Genomic DNA, 18029 nt, shown 5'->3' with positions numbered 1-18029 from the left:
GACCTGGGCCCAATATACCGGCCACTACAGCGGACAGCTGAAACTGACAACCGGTAGCGGCAGGGACAGGCCACTATAAATGCCGGAGGAAACACCACAGAAGCGCTTCACAGGAGGCTCCCAAGCACTGAGGATGTCACCTAGACAGGGGACAAAACGTTTGCAACAAAAACTTCCAGCTCGGTGAACAGAACCACACCAACGAGCACCCGAGCTACAAATCTTCTCACAAACTTTGAACTTTGGTTACATTCTATTTGGCCCAGCTTGGTTCATGGCCAATTGAAGTCTGCTCTCTGTCAGTTGATTATTTTCACTCCATTTGACCAACACCATTTCTACCATAATTCTAAACCTTCTGATACAATGCTCTTTGGCTTGAACAGTACTGAAGGAAGGCAGCACTATTAGAGAAGGTGTCTTAATAATGACATAATAGATCCTATTTGACCATTTTAAAGTCTTGTGGAGGAGATACCCTGGTATCTCAGTGAATATTAACCTTGCAACGAGCATCAGTTAAGTAAATTGGCTGCATCGCTATTGCATCGGTGTTTGTGGGAGCATTGTGTGCACAAACTGGTTTTATATTTTATAGATCACAATTTCAAAGGATTTCATTGGTGTTGGAGCATTTTGGGAAATCCTGATGTTGTTGAAGAGTGTGGCCCTCTTATAGAGTGATAGAGTCATACAGCATGGAAACAGACCCTTTATTCCAACAAGTCCATGCTGAACATAATCCCAAGCTAAACAATTCCCACCTACCTGCTCTTGGCCCATATCCCTCCAAATCTTTCCTATTCATGTACATATCCAAATGTTTTTTAAATATTGTAATTGTAACCACACCCACCACTTCCTCTGGAAGTTCATTCCACATGCGAACCACCCTGTGTGTAAAGAATTTGCCCCTCATGTCTTTTTTAAATCTCTCTCCTCTCACCTTAACAATGTACCCCCTAGTCTTGAAATTCCCCATTCTAGTGAAAAAACAGTGACCATACAATATCTGTTTCTGTGCTTTACAATTCTATGACTTTGAGTCATAGAGTCATAGAGATATACAGCATGGAAACAGACACTTCGGACTAATCCGTCCATGCCGACCAGATATTCCAACCCAATCTAGTCCCACCTCCCAGCACCTGGCCCATATCCCTCCAAGCCCTTCCTATTCAGATACCCATCTAAATGCCTCTTAAATGTTGCAATTGTACCATCCTCCACTACATCCTCTGGCAGCTCATTCCATGCACGTACCACCCTCTGCGTGAAAACGTTGCCCCTTAAGTCTCTTCTATACCTTTCCCCTCTCACCCTAAACTTATGCCCTCTAGTTCTGGACTCCCCAACCCCAGGGAAAAGACTTTGTCTATTTATCCTATTCATGCCTCTCATAATTTTGTAAACCTCTATAACGTCTCCCCTCAGCCTCCGACACTCCAGGGAAAACAGCCCCAGCCTATTCACCTTACCATTAAGTGTATAAGTCCTGCTAAGATTTGCTTTCCCAAAATGCAGTCCCTCGCATTTATCTGAATTAAACTCCATCTGCCACTCCTCAGCCCATTGGCCCATCTGGTCCAGATTCTGTTGTAATCTGAGGTAACCCTCTTCGCTGTCCACTACACCTCCAATTTTGGTGTTATCTGCAAACTTACTAACTGTACCTCTTATGCTCGCATCCAAATCATTTATGTAAATGACAAAAAGTAGAGGGCCCAGCACCACTCCTTGTGTCACTCCAGTCTGAAAAACAACCCTCCACCACCACCCTCTGTCTTCTACCTTTGAGCCAGTTCTGTATCCAAATGGCTAGTTCTCCCTTTATTCCATGAAATCCAACCTTGCTAATCAGTCTCCCATGGTGAACCTTGTCGAACGCCTTACTGAAGTCCATATAGATCACATCTACTGCTCTGCCCTCATCAATCTTCTTTGTTACTTCTTCAAAAAATTCAATCAAGTTTGTGAGACATGATTTCCCAAGCACGAAGTCATGTTGACTATCCCAAATCAGTTCTTGCCTTTCCTAATACATGTACATCCTGTCCCTCAGGATTCCCTCCAACAACTTGCCCACCACCGAGGTCAGGCTCATTAGTGTATAGTTCCCTGGCTTGCCTTTACCGGCCTTCTTAAACAGTGGCACCACATAGGATTATACTTAAGAGAGAAATCAGGAGGGCAAAACATGGACATGAGATAGCTTTGGCAAATGGAATTAAGGAAAATCCAAAGGGTTTTTACAAATATATTAAGGACAAAAGAGTAACTAGGGAGAGAATAGGGTCCCTCAAAGATCAGCAAGGCGGCCTTTGTGTGGAGCCACAGAAAATGGGAGAGACACTAAATGAATATTTTGCATCGGTATTTACTGTGGAAAAGAATATGGCAGATATAGACTGTAGGGAAATAGATGGTGACATCTTGCAAAATGTCCAGATTACAGAGAAGGAAGTGCTGGATGTCTTGAAACGGTTAAAGGTGGATAAATCCCCAGGATCTGATTAGGTGTACCTGAGAACTCTGTGGGAAGCTAGAGAAGTGATTGCTGGGCCTCTTGCTGAGATATTTGTATCATCGATAGTCACAGGTGAGGTGCCGCAAATATATTTAGTGAATGCCACAAATATACAGCGATTGCCAAGTATAAAGCAATTTATTTACCACTTAGTCTGTAAACGGTTCACCCTTCAGTAGTGTGCAGTATTGTGTGTATCTCTCCATAATTACATAAAAGGTTTGTACTGAAACTCAAATGGTAGGGTTTGGTTGCACAAGATCCCTGACCCATGCTGAACCTGTCATAGTCATTCCCATTTGGTGACTGTCATTAAGGATTGATGGTGTTTTCTGGAAAAGAAACTTCAAAGGAAGGTCAACAGCTCGCTGTCACATTTTAACTCCACTCGCCAAAGGAGAAGCGAGGAGAGATTAAATTTGACAAATTGATTTCTCAATTTGAAACGTTGAAATAACCATTTCCGAACCTTGATTAGATTAATAATATAACGTCAGTAAATGGAAAGACAAGTCATTTGAAAAATATATGGGAACATGAATTATTAGCAAAGGATAATCAACGTGCGAAAATTAAAATGGAAATTGAAAGCTGGGACCTGAAATCTGAGAATCCCTACAATGTGGAAACAGGCCATTTCACCTGAAACCTCCACACTAACTATTAACAGAGCATCCCACCCAGACCTATTCCCCTACCCTAACCCTGCATTTCCCATGGCTAACACACCTAACCTACACCACCCTGGACACAATGGGAGATTTAGCATGGCCAATGCACCTAACCTGCACACCTTTGGACTGTGAGAGGAAACTGGAGCACCCAGCAGGAACCCATGCAGAGAATGTGCAAACTCCACACAGACAGTCACCTGAGGGCAGAATTGAATCCAGGTCTTTGGCACTGTTAGGCAGCTGTGCTGATCACTGAGCCACCGTGAAACATTGAGTCTTTAATAAGGCCAACAATCAGAATACAAATCCAAGTCAGTTGCTTTGCATTAAAGAGCCATTATCTCCATTGCTGTGCTTAACATTTGGGAAGAAACATTTGCTTGATGCTGGCATTATGTCATGCAAGCGACAAAGCTTCATTCTGTTTAATCGTTCTTGTATTAATTTCGAACTTGCAAAATAAAGTTGTGAGGCAATTTGATTTATGAAGGCAACAGGATTTGAGCTTCCATCACGCGCTCCTTCTGTCTCAATCAAACGCTAGTATGTATTTGGTACCTGCAGACTGTAACACATAACCTATATTCATGTGAGCAGATTGCATTTTGCTCAAAGCAGGAACCACAGGAATTACCCCCACCCACAATTAAAGTGACCAGTGAATGGTAGTGGGCCATGCCTGTGGTCTTCAGCGATACTCCTGGGTTACCCACACCGAGAAACTGATAACACTGTACATGAGTCAACAGTTTGTAAATTCAAAAACAGAGAAAGTTTTTCTTTCACCATGTGAGTCAAATGGCCAGTAATAATAGGGAAATCCCACAGCAACAATGCACAACTGCACAGAGTCCAGTGACTTGTACACTTCAAAGTGTGAAGTCAGGTGGACAGTTCCCTTTTTTAGAAAAAAGGATTTCTTTGCTATTAGGAGAAAGTGAGGACTGCAGATGCTGCAGATCAGATTTAAAAAGTATGGTTCTGGAAAAGCACAGCCGGTCAGGCAGCATCCGAGGAGCAGGGAAGTTGACCTTCCCAATGAAGACCTTATGCTAATACACCGACTCTCCTGCTCCTCAGATGCTGCCTGACTGGCTGTGCTTTTCCAGCACCACACTTTTATACCTTTGCTATCACCAAATGCAGTAAAGGAATGATCCAAAGTAATGCAACACAGCAATAATGTTTAAGAGAGTGCTGGAAATCTGAAGTCAAAATGCTGGGATTGACAAATAGCTCTTTCAGGGAAGGCAGCAGTCAATTACGTTAGCTCCAGCTCGAGATGGTTTCGCAACCCCAATGGCATTTCACTGTCAGTGGAGCTTGCCGTGCTGTGGGCAAGGGGGAGTCTGACTCAATGGATGCAGCCTCCCTGCACCAGGCCCAGAATGGAGTGTTGTAGAGGCCACCAGTGTTGGACACTCCACATGCCATCGATGGTGCTGTGAGCATGGATGACCGTAAGACGCGGCTGGTCGTGGATCCAGGGAACAGGGGTTTCTCTTCCATCCTGGTGGAATCATCCATCTAGATGTTGTGCCTTTCTGTGCACCCAGTTATTAGGTTTATTTACTTATTTATTTAATGTCACATTCATCTTGTTACAAAACAAAGCGAGAGATGTCGCCACTTACCATCTTAAAACACAGACAAACGAATGGGTGTGTAAAGGCAGACAAATGAAGAAATAAAGGAAGTGTTGAACTCTCCAGTCCCTCTTCTGAAGTACTCCATCATGGGCGGTGGGCCTAGTGCCAGGCATGGGTCCCCTTTGCTGCACTGCTGCTGCCACTACACTGCAAGCTGCCCACTTTCTGGCACCATCTTGCCTCCAATGATGCCCACGCTGGACCTCGCCCATGCAGATGCCACTGATGTTGCTGAATACTAGACCAGCTCAAACCCGACTCCGCCACTGCCACCATGAGTCTGGTTCGGGCCCAACCCGCTGATGCAGCCCGGCGGTCTTGCGGTGTGCCCAAACCAGCCCTTGCTGGGCCCACTCGCTGCCCTTCCCATCATCACGACGGAGCTCCAACTACACGAGGTTGATATGAATTGGAAGCAGCTCCTCCATCAGTGTGGCTAATGTCATTAGTATGGCTAGGCTGCCATTAAAGTTAAAAATGACACAACACCAAGTTATTGCACCAGGTTACAACTTGGTATTGTGTGATTTTTAACTTGGTCCATCCTAGTCCAAGACTGGCCCCTCCACACTGTAGACTGCCATTAGTGTGACGAATTGATGAAAGTCCCTCACTTCCCCCCTACCTGCCTAAACAATTGCCTGCATCCCTCGCAACATTGAGAGCTCAACCGCCATCACTTGCAGGATGGTGAAAGCGGATTAAGAACCTGCCTCCTGGAGGATTGCTGGTGAAACTGCAAGAGGGGTGTGGAATCGGGATTCACGCTGGTCCCAACACTGAGGGTTTGTATCCTCTGGCAAAATCCACTCCAATGTCACAAGTCAATGGGGCTTTCATAGAAATGAAAGAAGCCACAGATTTAGCATTTTATTTTTAAAAAAGAACAACACGCCAAGGGTGGAAACAAGGAGAAAGTGAGGACTGCAGATGCTGGAGATCACAACTGAGAGTGTGGTGCTAGAAAAGCACAGCAGGTCAGACAGCATTGGAGGAGCAGAAGCCCTTCAGCAGAATGGCCTCATTCCTGATGAAGGGCTTATGCCTGAAACGTCGATTCTCCTGCTCCTCGGATGCTGCCTGACCTGCTGCGCTTTTCCAGCACCACACTCTCAAAGGGTGGAAACAAGCAGATTGTGGACAGACCAAAAATGGGAGGTTTGTGACAGGGTGGAGGTTGTGAGTAATTACATGAAAGAAAGGATCAAAGTGCAATCTAAACAAACAAACACCAGAAGATGAACCCAAAGAAATGTAAATGTTTGGAGCAATTACTAGTGTCTGCAGTAGGAGAAATTGGGAGGGGGCTAACTAGGAACTGAAGATGTGATACTCAGTGGTAAAACTGGAAGGTTTGGAAAACATCTCATTGAGAGATAAGGTTCTGTTCTTCAAGCTTACACTTTGACTTTTTGCCCATTCAAAATGGCGAATAGTGGACTATACAACTCTAAGGATACTTCATTGCTCTTCACAATGAGATGGTATCCCACAACACTACAGCTCAAAGTTAGATGATGACAGAAGCACCAGTTAAATCACCAGAGATTATGACTCCATTTCCATTGCTGGGGTTGGATGCACAAGATCCAGAAAAATTCTGGCTCCTCAAACTTGATGTTTAAAAACAGCAGTTCACCCCCACCCTCCTCACTTTCAGCACTTTAGGAGGAGTCAGCCTGGATTGGGGCCCCGGTCATGTGACCTGGGAATGGAGAAGGTTCCTGAAGTTTAATATAAAAGAGTACAACACTAAACATCTCTCCTTCTCTCATCTCCTCATGCTCTCCGCTCTCCATGACAATACATCTCAACCTCTGCGTCTTATAGCCACCTTCACAGACCCTCACACACCCTGCACAAACTGATTCCATTCTACCCATTCCCCCTTGGCCTCTTATACCACTGTGCCAATCTATCCATCTTCCATGACCCTTCAAGCCCCATATGACCCTGTTATCCCCATGGTCCTTTATAACTCCTATGCCAATTCATTTACCCCCACCCATGCCCTCCCGTGCCAACTCACCTATACATTAAGGAGGCATGCTGACCGAAACTAAAGTTCTTGGCATATTCATGATGCCATTATTGAAAACAATTCAAACCTTAAACAAAGTGAAACTTCTTCCATGAAGAATGTCCAAACAAACCTCACCACTTCAAAAGGAGAGATACGATTCAAAAGAAAACTGAACTGTGGTCTCCTGAGGGTTGTCACCCAGAGTGTGGACATGATGGGCGTTAAAAGAAAGGCAGTTTTGAGCAAAAGATATGATTCTCTTTCACCCTTCTAGAAATAGACAAGAAAAGGAGTTAAAAGCTCATTGCAATAGCTAGTTTCTGTGTGCAGTTCATGTTCCACTGTGCTACAGTGTGAAAGGGCTCAATTCAGAACTTCCCACCACACGTGCAGGTAAAAAGAAGTACAGTCTCTCTCTGATTGCTGAATACTGGTTGTCAGCAAAACCACTGCTGGAGAAAACCGAACAAACTCACCTCAGAACATTACAGAACCGAGAGTAACCGATTGTGAAACTTGAAAGGGTTCAGAAAAGATTTACAAGGATGTTGCCCAAGTTGGACGGTTTGAGCTGTAAGGAGAGGCTGAACAGGCTGGGGCTGTTTTCCCTGGAGCGTCGGAGGCTGAGGGGTGACCTGATAGAGGTTTATAAAATCATGAGGGGCATGGGTAGGGTGAAGAGCAAAGGACATTTTCCCCAGGGTAAGGGAAGTCCAAAACTCAAGGGCATAGGTTTAGGGTAAGAGAGGAACAAATTAAAAGAGACTTGAGGGTCAACTTTTTCACACAGTGGGTGGTGTGTGTATGGAATGAGCTGCAGAGGAAATGGTGAAGGCTGGTACAATTACCACATTTAAAAGGCATCTGGATGGATATATGAATAGGAAGAGTTTATGGGATATGGGCCAAGTGCTGGCAAATGTGACTGGATCAGTTTAGCATTTAGCTTATTGTTGGAGATGTGAGGAAACAGAGGAGAGGGGTTTATATAGAGAAAAGAGGCTAGGCAATTTACCTGCTAATTTTTTTATTGGTTTACAGGATGAGGGCATTGCTGGCTTGGCCAGCATTTATTGGCCATCCCTCATTAAGAGCCGGGTATATTGCTGTGGGTCTGGAGTCACATGTGGACCAGGCTAGGTGGGAGTGGCAGATTTCCATCCCTAGGGGGACATTGGTGAACCAGATGGGTTTTTCTGACAATCGAGAATGGTTTTGTGGTCATCGTTGGACTCTTGGTTCTGGATTTTTGTTGAATTCACATTTCACCATCTGCTGTGGTGGGATTAAAACCTTGGTCTCAGCATTAAAAGTCCAGCGATGATACCACGAGGTCATTGCATCCCCTCATTGAGGATCAGTTTAAACTGATGAGAGCAGGACCCCATTTGTCATTTAACCAGATAAGGTAGTGAAGGCTAAACCAGTTCAAGTATGTTAGACATAAGCAGGCAAAGGTGCATGTATTACTGTGGGATCACTGAGGTTCACAGGGAGTAACTGGTTCATTGGGGACTAGGGCATGAACGCTGCAGTTAAGGGTAATGTAACAGATGCATTGGTGAGTGATATGCTTTGGTGTTATCAATAAGTTTATAAAATTGAGTTCAAACTAGGTTGATTAATATAAACTTCACAGACCCCTGAAGAGTTAAATTGTGATGTCTATTTGTGTATGTGTGTGTGTGTGTGTTTGTATATGTGAGTGAGTGTGAGTGAGTGTGTTTGTGTGTGAGTATTTGTTTGTGTGTGTGTGTGTGAATGTTGTGTGAGTGAGTGTGAGAGTGAGTGTGAGAGTGTGTGTGTATGTGTGCGAGTAAGTGTGTGTGTGTGTGAGAGAGAGAGAGAAGACAGGGTGGTGGAGGTGGTGGAGGGGGAATGGTGGTGGGAGTGAGGATTGCTCAGAGGAGGTATTCCACGGAACTCATTGGTTACTCTGACCTTTTTGTGTTGCTGGCCTTGATGCTGTGCTTTCTCATTCTGGCAACCTGGAATGCAGATAAAGCAGGGGGATTCTGACTTCCTGTGTCTTCACTGCCAAACACCTCAGTACAATCCAAGCAGAGGAATCTTCTTTTTAATCATTGGTCATTAACCAGAGGAACATCTCCATTGTTGATTTCACAAATTAATAATTTGATAATTTACTTATTCACTGTTCTTCTCTAAGTGTTGTCACATCTGTAACTAGCCTAGTAATCTGAAGGCCTCAGCTAATGATCCAGAGACACGAGTTCACATCTCACCACAGCAATGGGGGAATTTAAATTACATGCATTAAATCAATCTGGAATAAATAACAAGTCAGCATCAACTGTGGTGACCATGAAACCGCTAGTTTGTCATAAAGATTTGTCCAGCTGTTTCACTGTCTGTTAAGGAAATTGGCATTTATACAGTCTGGACTGAGAGACTTCAGTCACTTATCAATGTGTTTGGCTCCTAACTGCTTCTGAAATGGTCTAGGAAACCATTCAACAGCTTGTCTTCGTACATCACCTTAATATAATAAAGTGGCCTAAGGCATTTCACAGGTGTGTAACCAAGCAATATGTGACACTGCTCAATGTAAATTGTTATGTCAGATAGCGTAAGATGTAATTAACTAAGTTAGTTTTAAGGATCATCCTAAACTGGGAAGCAACGAGCGAGACTGGAGAGGTTTAGGGAAGAAATTCTAAAACTGAAGGACTGGTCATCAACAAAAGTGACTGAAATCATGGATAGTCATGAGGGTAGAAGCACAGGATAGTGGAGTAAAAAATCACAGAGAGGCCATTGAGGGATTTAAAAACTGTATATGCAAGTGAAACATGCTTTGGACAAAGCTTAGGCATGTCCCTGCCACACTAACTCATTTGATCAAAGTTAAAAATCACCTAACACCAGGTTATAGCCCAACAGGTATATTTGGAAGCACTAGCTTTCGGAGCGCTGCTCCTTCATCAGGTGATCAGCACAATCATCCAAATAAACCTGTTGGACTATAACCTGGTGTTGTGTGATTTTTAACTTTGTACACCCCAGTCCAACACCGGCAACTCCGAATCATTTGATCAAACTAAAGATCTGCAGCCACATCCAGCTGTGAATGCTAGTGGATAATCAGGCAAGTAACTGAAGGAGGAGGTTTGACATATGTCTCATCCTCAATGATGCCTTGACTCACCTTGAGAGCAAAAGAATGCAGCCAACGTACTGTGTGGATGATCAAACTCAGCTGCCTTCTGACATCCCTGACAATGTGTCCTTTACAATGTGTCCTTTGCGAAATGTGTATAGAGAGTCAGGTAAGAAATTCAAACAAGCATCATTACCAAGTTCCAATTTCCTGTTTTTGTTCTCTATAGCCTTTCACATTATTTTATCCAAATAATCATCCAGTGTCCTCTTGAATGCCTCAGTTCTCTGCCACAGAGAGTCACAGGCTGTGGCCAAAGCATCGTATGTTTCCAAGAAAGAGTTAAATATAGAATTGTGGAATCCCTACAGTGTGGAGACAGGGCATTTGGCTCATTGCATTCATGCCAACTCTCCAAATAGTAAGGTTACATCGCATTTTTCATGGTTAGACCAACTGGCCTGCGCATCTTTCGGCTGTAGTGGGAGACTGGAGCGCCCTTATTGACACAGAGGTGGGGGGGGCAGAGTGTGCGGGCTCCGTGTGGGGGGGTTACCGAGTGGTGGGGTTGAACACGAATCCCTGGCACTGTTCTAACCATTGAGCCACCGTGGAATTAATGGCTATGATGAGAAAGCAGGAATTGGATATTGAGATATATGATCAGCCATGATCAGATTGAATGGTGGAGCCGCTGAATGGGCCTAATGGCTAATTCCTGTTCCTATTTTCGATATTTTGTCCACCACATCTCCACACAGCGCATTCCATTCTTTAACTATAAACCTGAATGAAAAGGATTTTTTCTCCCATCATCAGGGGGAGGGTGAACAGCCAGAAGTCTTTGTACACATCAGTACAAATGACATAGGCAGACCACGAAATAGGGCCCTACAAAACATGTATTGGGATTTAGATAAGAAGTTAAAAAGCTGGACCTCAAGTGAGCTCCGGATTATTCCCAGTGCTGTGCGCCAGTGAGGATAGAAATAGAAAGATAGGCCAGATGAATGCATGGCTGAGGAGCTAATGTAGGGGGCAGGGTCTTCAGTTCTTAGTTCATTATTTTCACTTCTAGGGTAGGGGTGACCTGTACAAGAGGGAAGGGGATACAATATCCTGGTGGGGAGATGTGCTAGTGTTACCTGGGATGGTTCAAACTAGTTTGGCGGTGTTTGGGGGGGGGTCTCTGAATAAGAAAGGGGCCTTCGAGAAGTCAGGGGAAAATACATTAACCATTGAGAGCAAATTTACTATTCAGGATATCCAGGGGCACAGTCAAAGGAGGAAAAAGGTTTAAAGTGCTTTTACTTCAACGCACAAGTAAGGCAAATGAGCTCAGAGCATGGATTTGCTCAGGGGACTGGGATGTTATCACCATAACAGAAACGTGGCTGAGAGAAGGGAGGGACCTGTGTTCCAGGATACAAAAGCTACAGGCATGACAGAACTACAAGTAAGCGAGGAGGGGGATTTGCTCTTTTGATAAAGGAGGTCATAACAGTGCTTAGAGAGTATACGGTAGTCCCCTCTGTTAGCAAGGGGGATACGTTCCAGTACCTACCATGGAAGTCCGTAACAATGGATATGAGCGAACTCATTCATTTCAATGAGAAACGTACCTTCCCAGCAACCTCCTGGTCCCTGGTTCCCTATAATATGCTCAGGGTGCAGTAATCTGTGGGTAACTGAAATGGCTGAAAATGATTCCACAAATACGGGGTCACCCTGTATCCTCAAGGAGTCATCAAATGAGGCAACACGGTTAGAACTTAGAAACAAGATGGGGATAGTCACTTTGTTGGGACTGTGTTAAAGACCCTCAAATAGCCAGCTGGTACTACAGGAGCAGATGTGGAGAAATGTTCCAAATATCTAGGATTATTAGGGTAGTACTAGTTGAGATTTTAATTTCCCCTGCATTGACTGGACCACTCAGAGTGTAAAAGGCCCAGACAGGATGGAATTTGTCAAATGTGTCCAAGAAAGTTTCCGAAATCAACATGTAGAGAGCCCTACTGGGAGGGTGCAATACTGGGACCCCTTTTCAGAGCACGAGGCTAGGAAAGTGTTAGTTGGAGAGCACTTTGGGTCCAGTGACCATTCCTCTCTTAGGTTTAAAATAGTTATGAATACAGATAGGACAGGTCCAAGGTGCTAAGCTGAAGGAGGGCAAACTTTGGGGCCAATAGGCAGCATCTACCTTGGATGCTCACTGTTTTTGTGATTTAAACTCAAGGACTCTGAAAATCCTTTGATCTATAGATTTTTTGCAATCTTTCCCCATAAAATAATATTTAGTTCCTCTATTCTTCCGACCAAAATGTATAGCCTCTCATTTTCCCAGGAGCTGATGAGCACATCATCATGCAAGATAGTTTGCCCAAACATAAAACATTGTTAACAGCATTCTTTCACATCAAATGGGAAACTTCCACTCAATTCATCAGTGTTGGAGCTCTGCCAAGCATTCACAACAAGACCATTTGGCAACTATTGCTGCAGAAGCTGCATTTGTTATTGTTTCAAAATTAAAGGTACTTCCATTGGAAATGATTTTTTAAGTACATAAATATTTCAAAGAATTGCTGGTGGTTGTTATACTATTTATTGCTTCATTATCCTGTAGATACTGGAAGAGTATCAAAGGCTCAGCCGAACATGAAATCAATGTGAAGGTAAAAACCACTGCAACATAACTATAGTTAAATGCTCACAAACCAATACATAATAACATTGAAATCAGAAGTTTAAACTTATTTATGAAAATGTTCCCAGCTGCACAGCAGGATTCCTGCACGATTCAGAACTGTCTCACTTAGCATTCCCTTCAAGAATGAAGGGCTCTGGCCTGAAACATCGATTCTCCTGCTCCTTGGATGCTGCCTGACCTGTTGTGCTTTTCCAACAACACACTCTCGACTATAATTCCCAAATGTCTACATGTTTCATTAGGCTGAATGAATGTGAGCAGCTAACTGAGTGACTTAAAGACCATGGTCCTCTGGTATCTCCGTTAGAACAGCTACTCAGTTGCATCCCCTGTTGGCCTGGAGGATCACTTGCGCCTGATGCTCAGGAGCCAGTGGACTTTTATATCCTCTTGAATACTTATTCACACCAATCCAATGTAGAATGGAGCAATTTGCTGATGTCAAGAACTGACGTGGCTGAAAAGAAATGCGAGCAATATATGATCAATAACTGGACTGTGTTTGCGGAGTGAGAAATGGAGTTAAAGGCGCAAGACACTTGAATATGACATTTGATAGACCTCAGCTGGAATACTGTGTAAAGTTCTGGGTACCAGTATACTGTAAATCAGATTATAGGAAGGATGTGAAAGTATTGGAGAGAGTGCAGAACGGTTTACATGAATCATTCCAGGGATGACAAACTTCAGTTCTCAGAATGTAATGAAGAAATAGAGATCATTTTCCATGGACAGAAGAATGCTCAGAGGAGATAGAATCCCTACAGTGTGGAAACAGGCCCTTCAGACCAACAAATCCACACCTAGCCTCCCCATTATCCGATATTTACCCCAACTAATGCACCTAGCCTATGTGTCACTGAACACTATGGGCAATTTAGCATGGCCAACCCACCTTACCTGCACATCTTTGGACTGTAGGAGCAAACCAGAGCACCCAGAGGAAACCCACACAGACACGGGGAGAATGTGCAAACTCTACACAGACAATTACCTGAGGCTGGAATCGAACCTAGGTCCCTGGTACTGTGAGGCAGCAATGCTAACTACTGAGCAACCGTGCCGCCCAAGATCAGACTGAGGTTTTCAAAATCATGAGCAGTCTGGATACAGCAGATACAGAGAAATTATTTCCCAATTGTAAAACAAATAAAAGTAAGAGGCCATAGATTTAAAGTGATCTGCGAACGAAACAAGGGTGCACTGAGGAAAAACATTGTTCACTCAACAAATATAGATCATTTTACTATAACGTAAACATCAATTTGCTGTAACATGATTGATGCACGGAGATGCTGCTTCTAAAGCATATAAATATATTCTAAAACTTTGAAAATGTGTGTTGGCTGTAAAGTAATTACATCGCCAGTGATTTAACTGCTGTTTCTAAAACATGATTTTTCTTCAATGTGGAGTTGCACCAGAATGCAACCATTGTGTTATAGAAGAATTACATGTACTAAAGATCTGGAATGTATTGCCTGGAAATGTGTTGGAATTGAGGCATTCAAGAGGACATTAGATGATTATCTGGCAAAAATAATATGCAATGTGGATTTGAGAAAAAGTGGGAGATCAGCACAAGGTGATGATGATGATTGTTTCACAAACTGGTGGATTAACCAATGATTGAAATGGCTTCTTTCTGCCTCGTAACAATTCTTCGATTGTGTGACATTGAATACAATATTTGTTTCACAATTAAAGATTCTTCCAGTAGAAATGATTCTTGAAGCTCGTAAACATTTCAAAGAATTGCCAGGGTTGTTATACTACTTATTGCTTCAATACCCCGTGAAAAGTATCAAACGCTCAACAGAACACGAAATCAATGTTAAGATAAAACCATTTCAATGTAACTGAAGTTAAATCCTCACAAACCAATACATTATGAGACTGAAATTGCCAAGAGGTTTTAAACATAGCTGGGATCCCTAAAGCCCACCCAGGTAAATTACATGATTACATGACTGTGATTTCTGGGACCATCTGCCAGTGGAGGATCCTGAGCAGCTCATCAACTCACAGGGATTGTCACAGGGAAGAGCACAGGAAACTTTTGTAGATGCCATGCCCTCTTTTATGTGGTACTTAACATTTTCTGTTAAGTAGACTGAGGTTTAACATTCAAAGCCTCGAAAGGTAGTTACGGTGAGGGCTAAGGGTCTAAGGTAAAGTCAGAAGTCACACAATACCAGGTTATAATCCAACAGGTTTATTTGCTCCTTAATCGACTGAAATCTTTACCTTCAGCACTTCAAGCTGATTGGGGACATGTGTTCGCAGGTAAAGGGACAGCTGGAAAATGGGAAGCCTTCAAAAACGAGAGAACGAGAGTCCAGAGACAACATATTCCTGTTGGAGTGAAAGGAAAGGCTGGTAGGTGGAGGGAAAGCTGGATGACTCAAGAATTTGAGGTTTTTGTTGAGAGAAAGACGGAAGAACATATGTCAGGTATAGGCAGCAGAGATAAAGTGAATCCTTAAAAGAGTTTAAAGGTAGTAGGAGTATACTTATGAGGGAAATCAGGAGACCAAAAGGGGGAGCATGAGATAACTTTGGCAAATAGGGTTAAGGCGAATCCAAAGAGATTCTGTAAATATATTAACAACAGAAAAGTAATTTGGGAGAGAATAGGGACCCTCAAAAATCAGCAAGGCGGCCTATGTGTGGAACCGCCGGGGAAGGGAGAGATATTAAATGAGTATTTTGCATTAGTATTTACTGTGGGTCATGGAAGATATAGACTGTGGGGAAATAGATGGTAACATCTTGAAAAATGTCCATATTACAGAGGAGGAGCTGCTGGATGTCTTAAAACGTGTACAAATGGATAAATCCCCAGGACCTGATCAGATGTACCCTAGAACTCTGTGGGGAACTAGGCAAGTGATTGCTGGGCCGCTTGCTGAGATATTTCAGTTACTAGTGGGGTACAGCAAGGATCTGTTTTGAGTCCATTGTTGTTTGTCATTTTTATAAATGACCTGGATGAGGGCATAAAAGAATGGGTTAGTAAATTTGCGATGACACTGAGGTCAGTGGAGTTCTGGATGGTGACAAAGGATGTTGCAGATTACAGAGGGATATAGATAAGCTGCAGAGCTGGGCTGAGAGGTGGCAAATAGAGTTTAATGTGGAGAAGTGTGAGGTAATTCACTTTGGAAGGAGTAACAGGGATGCAGAGTACTGAGCTAATGGGAAGATTCTTGGTAGATTAGATAAGCAGAGGGATCTCCATGTCCAGGTACATAGATCCTTGAAAGTTGCTATCCAGGTTGATAAGTTTGTTAAGAAGGCATACAGTGTGTTAGCTTTTATTGGTAGAGGGACTGAGTTTCAAAACCAGGAGATCATGCTGCAGCTGTAGAAAACTCCTATGCGGCCACATTTGGAGTATTGCGTACAGGTGTGGTTACCGCATTATAGGAAGGATATGGAAGATTTGGAAAAGGTTCAGAGGATATTTACTAGGATGTTGCCTGGTATGGAGAGAAGGTCCTACAAGGAAAGGCTGAGGGATTTGAAGCTGTTTTCTTTAGAGAGAAGAAGGATGAGAGGTGACTTAATTGAGACATATAAGATAATCAGAGGGTTAGATAGGTTGGACAGTGAGAGCCTTTTTCCTCAGATGGTGATAGCTAGCACGAGGGTGCTAGATGTAGGACAGATGTCAGAGGTAGTTTCTTTACTCAGAGTAGTAGGGTCGTGGAGCACACTGCCTGCAACAGTTGTAGACTCACCAACTTTAAGGGCATTAAAATGGTCATTATTAAGCATATGGATAAGAATGGAATAATATAGGTTAGATGTGTTTCAGATTGGATCCACAGGTCAGTACATCATCGAGGGATGAAGGGCCTGTACTGTGCTGTAATGTTCTATGTTCTATGTCCCATTTGTATCATTGATAGTCACAGGTGAGGTGCCGGAAGACTGGAGGTTGGCTAATGTGGTGCCACTGTTTAAGAAAGGTGGTAAGGACAAGCCAGGGAACTATAGACCAGTGAGCCTGACATTGGTAGTGGGCAAACTGTTAGAGGGAATCCTCAGGGGCAGGATTTACATGTATTTGGAAAGGAAAGGATTGATTAGGGATAGTCGATATGGCTTTGTGCATGGGAAATCATGTATCACAAAATTGATTGAGATTTTTGAAGAAGTAACAAAGAGGATGGATGAGGGCAGAGTGGTGGACATGATCTATATGGACCTAAATAATGTGTTTGAAAAGGTTCCTAGGGAGAACTGTAGACATTTGGATACAGAACTGGCTCAAACGTAGAAGACAGAGGGTGGTGGTGGAGGGTTACTTTTCAGACTGGAAGCCTGTGATCAGTGGTGTACCACAAGGATTGGTGCTGGGTCCACTGCTTTTTGTCATTTATACAAATGATTTAGATGTGAACATAGGGGGCATAGTAAGTAGGTTTGCAGATGACACCAAAATTGGAGGTGTAGTGGATAGTGAAGAAGGTTACTTCAGAGTACAATGGGATCTTGATCAGATGGGCCAATGGGCTGAGGAGTGGCAGATGGAGTTTACTTTAGATTATTGTGAAGTGCTTCAATTTGGAAAGGCAAATCAGAGCAGGACTTATACACTGAATGGTAAGGTCCTTGGAGTGCAAGTTCATCGCTCCTTGAAAGTGGAGTTGCAGGTAGATGGGATAGTGAAGAAGGTATTTTGTATGCTTTCCTTTATTGGTCAGCGCATTGAGTATAGGAGTTGAGAGCTGAAAATGTGTTGCTGGAAAAGCGCAGCAGGTCAGGCAGCATCCAGGGAACAGGAGAATCGACATTTCGGGCATAAGCCCTTCTTCAGGAATGAGGAAAGTTTGTCCAGCAGGCTAAGATAAAAGGTAGGGAGGAGGGACTTGGGGGAGGGGCGTCAAAAATGTGATAGGTGGAAAGAGGTCAAGGTGAGGGTGATAGGTGAGATTGGGGTGGGGGCGGAGAGGTCAGAAAGAAGATTGCAGGTTAGGAAGGCGGCACTGAATTCAATGGATTTGACTGAGACAAGGTGGGGGGAGGGGAAATGAGGAAACTGGTGAAATCCGAGTTCATCCCTTGTGGTTGGAGGGTTCCTAGGCGGAAGATGAGGCGCTCTTCCTCCAACCGTCGTTTTGTTGTGGTCTGGCGATGGAGGAGTCCAAATGGCCTCCTCTATATTGGGGAGACAGGCCGGCTACTTGCGGAGCGTTTCAGAGAACACCTCTGGGACACCCGGACCAACCAACCCAACCACCCTCCCTATCTTTTATCTTAGCCTGCTGGACAAAATTTCCCCATTCCTGAAGAAGGGCTTATGCCCGAAACGTC

The sequence above is a fragment of the Chiloscyllium plagiosum genome, chromosome 11 (genome assembly GCF_004010195.1).
Source record: "Chiloscyllium plagiosum isolate BGI_BamShark_2017 chromosome 11, ASM401019v2, whole genome shotgun sequence".
In the NCBI taxonomy this organism is placed as follows: Eukaryota; Metazoa; Chordata; class Chondrichthyes; order Orectolobiformes; family Hemiscylliidae; genus Chiloscyllium; species Chiloscyllium plagiosum.
The sequence above is the reverse complement of the archived record's forward strand: the minus strand, read 5'-3'. Positions refer to the sequence as shown.